Below are 6000 nucleotides of genomic sequence, written 5' to 3' on the forward strand. Positions count from 1 at the left end.
ATGAAACATGGGACCAACACTTTATAAGTTGAGTTTATCTTTTTGTTCAATATAGGTTGACAGCAATTCTGATGCTAATAAATGTCTGTGTGCATAGAGAGAGAGAGAGAGAGAGAGAGAGAGAGAGAGAGATGTAATATACCGTGTTGTGTTGGATAGTTTGTAGTAAATAGATGACAAACCATGTTTAATTGTTGACAGATAAACTTCCACAAAACTCATAAATATGTCCATAAATCACTATTTGGCACTGAATTTGTAATCATGTATTGATATTCATCTGTTGTGATGTATTGTATATAAAATAGACATTGTAACTTATTCAATGTGATTTCCACCTTGTCGGTTGGTCCCCACATCATTTGGTCGTATTACAAAGAGTGATGTTGTTATAGTAGAGGACATCTGTCATGGCCATCTTGTCAACCCTTGTGTCAAACCAATTAAACACCTTTGTACCTGCAAAAGTCCCCAGAGCCGGGCGCAAATGAACAGGACCGTGTTTTTGTAATAATTTGCCTGTAGGAATAATTTGCCTGTAGGAAACACAGCTAGGTTTGTGTACTACTGGTATATTTAGGGTTAGTAAGCAAGCATTCTATGGTAAAGTCTACACCAGTTGTATTCGGTGCATGTGATAAATAAATATGCCGGTGGTAGATTTGATTTTAGCCTACATAGTTTTTAAAAATGTATTCGTTATTTGCGCATACGGGTAAAAAAATAAGATGAGAAAATAAAGGACTGAAAAAATAAGTTAAACATGTGTATGCCACAGGAGGTTGGTGGCGTTTTAATGGGGAGGACAGGCTCGTGGTAATGGCTGGAGTGGAATTAGTGGAATGGTATCAAATACATCAAACACATGGCCATTCCATTTTCTCCATTCCAGTCATTATATTATGAGCCATCCTCCCCTCAGCAGCCTCCACTGGTGTAGGCGAGGTAAAAAACTAAACAGAACACTATTGGCTAATTGTTTGATTTCAGCACCGTACTGTCCTGTGGTGCACACACAGACCTTCAACTCCCAGTGGGACTGTGTCTTATAGACTTATCATCATAAAACCTGAGACAAATGTGATGGATTTATGCTAATGAATGTTCATACCTGCTTTATATACACACATGCATCACATGTATTCATTGTATAAATTCCCATTGGGTTCTTTTCTTGTATCTAAATATAGAGAGAGAAGACAATGAAAATATATATAAATGTGACTATTGTATTGGGGCTTGTGTTTGCAGTCAATCACCTTTAATCTGGCTTCTATTTTTCTGTGTTCTTGTTGTCATCTATAGGTTTTTCAATAACAGGCACATTTTCCATGAATAAAGATGAGTACCACACAGTGCTACATGAATACAGCCACTTTAGAATACATGGTTTAAAATTGCTTGGAATTGAAGCCTGGGGAGCTACAGTGCTTCATGAAAGCCTTTCCTTCAGTAGAGAAATGTGTTAAGGGGAGGCCTGCTGTGAGGGCTGCAGCTGGAGGCAGATGAAGAAGAAGTTAACAACTTTATCATGCATGTCCACACACACTCATGTACACAGCCACACTCACTCACGTACACAGCCGTGTGTGTGTGTGTGTGTGTGTGTGTGTGTGTGTGTGTGTGTGTGTGTGTGTGTGTGTGTGTGTGTGTGTGTGTGTGTGTGTGTGTGTGTGTGTGTGTGTGTGTGTGTGTGTGTGTGTGTGTGTGTGTGTGTGTGTGTGTGTGTGTGTGTGTGTGTACAAATTATGGGTTCTCTGTTGCTATGAGCACACTATCTACAGTTTGAGTACAGGCAAAATAAGTTATATGTGTGGGCTGTAGCTGCAGGACATGCAAAGTACAGGAGCAATAGTTCAACACCCATCAACAGAGCGAGCTGCAGGCACTACTATCAGATTATAGATTTTTTTAAATGTTTATTTCACCTTTATTTAAATAGGCCATGGTGGTGAAGTAATTACAATATAGCAATTAAACACTGGAATGGTAGAATGTGCAGAAGATGAATGTGCAAGTAGAGATACTGGGGTGCAAAGGAGCAAGATAAATAAATAAATACAGTATGGGGATGAGATAGATTGGATGGGCTATTCACAGATGAGCTATGTACAGGTGCAGTGATCTGTGAGCTGCTCTGACAGTTGGTGCTTAAAGCTAGTGAGGGAGGTAAGAGTCTCTAGCTTTAGTGAATTTTGCAGTTCATTCCAGTCACTGGCAGCAGAGAACTGAAGGAGAGGCAGCCAAAGGAAGAATTGGCTTTGGGGGTGACCAGTGAGATATACCTGCTGGAGCGCGAACTACTGGTTGCTGCTATGGTGATCAGTGAGCTGAGATAATGTGGGACTTTACCTAGCAAAGACTTGTAGATGACCTGGAGCCAGTGGGTTTGGCAAGGAGTATGAAACGAGGGCCAGCCAACGAGAGCGTACAGGTCGCAGTGGAGGGTAGTATATGGGGTGTATTTCATATTGTTGTTTTTTGGGGTGTATTTCATATTGTTGTTTTTTGGTCAATATAGTATTTTGTTTACAATGTAACACAATGTAATACAATAATATTCAACATAAATTATACCAAACGTTTGCGGTACAGAAAGACAATTCTAAACCATCTTTGGTGACACTTCACATTACAATCTTTAGCCTTATGGCGACCTCTGCAGGTGTATCTGTCAAATTGCACCGAAACTAACATATCCCACAAGGCATTGGAGTTGTTCAAAATGTCTGTTGGATTCGTTCATAGCATGTCTGCCGAAATAGCTCAGTTGGGAGAGCGTTAGACTGAAGATCTAAATGTCCCTGGTTCGATCCCGGGTTTCGGCAGAGACTTGAAAGTCATTTTTTAATTTTCAAGGAAAATACACGCTCGCATTTTTTAAAAAACACGAAAGAAATTATACGTCAGTCGGATAGTAGCCTATGACATCTAATGGATAGTAAATAAATTGCAGTAGCCTAACTGTAAAGGTGGGCTATTAGTGACGAAATTGTAGCCTTCCTACGTATGTAGCAATCTACAAGATGCGAAGATACGTTTACTATTGTGTTTAAAATGTAAAACCACTGAACTGGCATAATATAAATATATAGTGGGACTTTCATTTGTTTTTCAACAGGACATGTCCAGGCTGTGTTAGGTCTATTTTACCAAGGAGAGTGGTGGTGTGCTGCATCAGATGACCGGGCCTTCACAATCCCCCGACCTCAACCCAAGAGATGGTTTGGGATGAGTCAGACCGCAGAGTGAATGAAACGCAGCCAACAAGTGAATGAATAAGTGTTCTAAAACTTTTAACCGGTAGAGTATATTTTTTTATTTCAGAAAAAGGATGTGCTTATTTCAGAGTGCTGGACATGTCAAAACCGAGAAGCAGTTTTAACAGCATGATTACCTTTGTTGTAACTTCAGGTTTCAAAAATAAAACAGGGAAGGCAGGGATCTCACCATTGTTGAACTGGCAAGGTCATAAGATAGGCAGTAGTAAAATATAATTTGAGTTTATTAGCTGTTAATAAGCTCTGAACCTATTGCATTGACACATTGTGATGATAGGGTTGTTCAGTGACAGCCCATCCGCTCAGCCACTGCATGGCATGGAGGGTCAATGTGTTCCTCCCTTTCCTCTCCTAACTTGTGAGTGTCACTTTACTTGATACAAGTGTTTCTTAGCTAGTAATATATGCACATCAGTTCCATAGTTCCCTGTTTGTAGGCCTCTGTAGTGCAATGGTGGAAAAAGTACTCAATTGTCATACTTGAGTAAAAGTAGAGATGCCTTAATAGAAAATGACTCAAGTAAATGCTCAAGCTGTAACTCTGTATGTCAGCTTATCACATGTGACTGAATAACTGGACCCTCCTCCTGTGTAAACTTCCATTTTATCCAGAAGTCTGAGTCACACCGTGGCAGTAAGTCCCCTCTTCTCCATGGAGAACGTCTTGTGATTGATCCCCACGTTGTGCAGGGTTGTAGAGCCAAACTGCTGAGCCAACAAAGAAGGAAGCCACACTCATCCTGATGTAACAGTATACTTTTAAACCGTCCCCTCGCCCATACCCGGGCGCGAACCAGGGACATTCTGCGCACAACGACAACAGTCACCCTCGAAGCATCGTTACCCATCGCTCCACAAAAGCCTGCAGAGCAAGGGGAACTACTACATCAAGGTCTCAGAGCAAGTGACGTAACCGATTGAAACGCTATTTAGCGCACACCGCTAACTAAGCTAGCCGTTTCACATCCGTTACACTGAGGGTCTGGAGAACCACCTGTCTGCGGGCCTTGGAATGTCAGTCGCCAATGAAGAAACAGAGGCCAACTTCCACTTGAGGTGGAAGAGATTCTAGCCTTTGTGAATGATCAACTGGCCCAGCGCTCTGACTGGTCGAGCACAAAGATGATCCTTCAGTACAATGTCTCCTCTAAGAGCCAAATGGTGTCCAGAGACATTGCCTGCTTGATTGTGAGAGCCATGATGTAGCTCTTTCCCAGTGTGTACTCTCAACGGTACCCTGTGAGACCTGGTGACTGTGGAGAGTACTGCAGAGTTTAAGAACACAAAGCTGTGAACTACTGGACCCTAATGTCCACTGGAACTATGCCTAATTCACAATTTCTGCACATCTTTTCAATTGACCCCGTCATGACTATGATCGATAAAGACATGACGACGCACTTTTGCTTTGCAAATCAGCTTTGGTTCATAGTCCAAAACGAGTTTGCCAAAGCTCCAAAGAGCAAAGCTCTGCTGAGAGCCTTGAATATATTACCTGGCTGTGAAGAGAACCTGGGTAAGGTCGACTCTGATCTGAGAGATATGCTCTACTCTGGGTACATTTCAGCATTCCCTGCAAACCAACTTCATATTGATGCCTTCATGGAGGACAAGGAGCTGTGTTTTATAGTCTCCAGAATGGTTGTGGAAAGGTTGATAGGTCACTGAACCCCATCAGTGTTGTTCTCGGATCCCATTGTTGTTGGATCAGGGTTAATCAGCTACAGAGTAAGCTCTCTCTATGAATACAATTAAAGTTTTTTAGTCACTCAAATATGCTGTTTACAATGTGGACTAGTAGACTATTCAGCCTCATACACTCTTCGCAGATCATTGACATATGAGGACCTTTCAAGTGTGTCAACAAATCAATGTACAGAACATGGTCTGCAAAGAGTACAGTAGATTTGGAGGTGAATACAAATATGACTTCTTCCTATCTTTCAGGTGACAGTAAATTGCCCCAGAAATAAGGGAGGATTCCTCCGCCATGTTTGGAGAGCAGTGAAGCGACTCACCTGTGGCTGCTGCCGACATGCTAGAGCTTGACCAAGCCAGGACTAAAATACATAGCCTAGACAAGTAGTCATTGTTATATGATCATGTGCAAGCCCTACCTTTTCAAAATCAGTTATTTCATTATTAAAATCGTTATTGTATTGATATGAATAAATTGCTTATTCATTAGATCGACTTGTCCCTATCATTAATTTCAGCTAGAATGTTTTGATGTCCAACAGACCTATTCTGGTGTATAAATGAAGCAACATTTCAAGCAAACATAGCCCTGTTTCTAGCATTATCAGATATCCTTTGGTCTTAGACAGAGCCCTATGCATTATTTGGTATCAGAGGAGGCTGGTAGGAGGAGCAATAGGAGGAAGGGCTCATTCTAATTGCTGGAATGGAATCAATTGAACGGTATCAAACATATGAACACCAGCCATTACAATGAGCCTGTCCTCCTATAACTCCTCCCATCAGCCTCCTCTGTTTGGTATTTACAGTAGCGTCATTAAAAGTGTTTTAAAAAACGATTTATATTGTCAAAAGGTGCCTCGATTGAACACAAGGTGGTGCTGTTATATAGTTTGACATTTATCCACCCTGGTCTTTGGCCTGGGCCCTGGCCTGTAGTATAGCTTCAAACTACTCTAATGATCAAAAATATAAATAAGAAAATATAATACCTACAGCACTACGAAACATGTATAGAATG

General features: G+C 41.2%; 1 long non-coding RNA gene and 1 other non-coding gene across 2 annotated transcripts; both read left to right on the plus strand.

Moving 5' to 3' along the window:
* The first annotated feature begins 2738 nt into the window (after positions 1-2738).
* LOC127932167 (uncharacterized) lies at positions 2739-5470 on the plus strand. Its single transcript, XR_008144409.1, has 3 exons — positions 2739-2972; positions 3122-3303; positions 5229-5470. It is a non-coding gene; the product is annotated as an uncharacterized LOC127932167 (long non-coding RNA).
* Positions 2756-2828, plus strand: trnaf-gaa (transfer RNA phenylalanine (anticodon GAA)). The gene has a single exon. It is a non-coding gene; the product is annotated as a tRNA-Phe (tRNA).
* Positions 5471-6000: the final 530 nt, after the last annotated feature.

Source organism: Oncorhynchus keta, chromosome 10, assembly GCF_023373465.1.
Source record: "Oncorhynchus keta strain PuntledgeMale-10-30-2019 chromosome 10, Oket_V2, whole genome shotgun sequence".
NCBI lineage: Eukaryota > Metazoa > Chordata > Actinopteri > Salmoniformes > Salmonidae > Oncorhynchus > Oncorhynchus keta.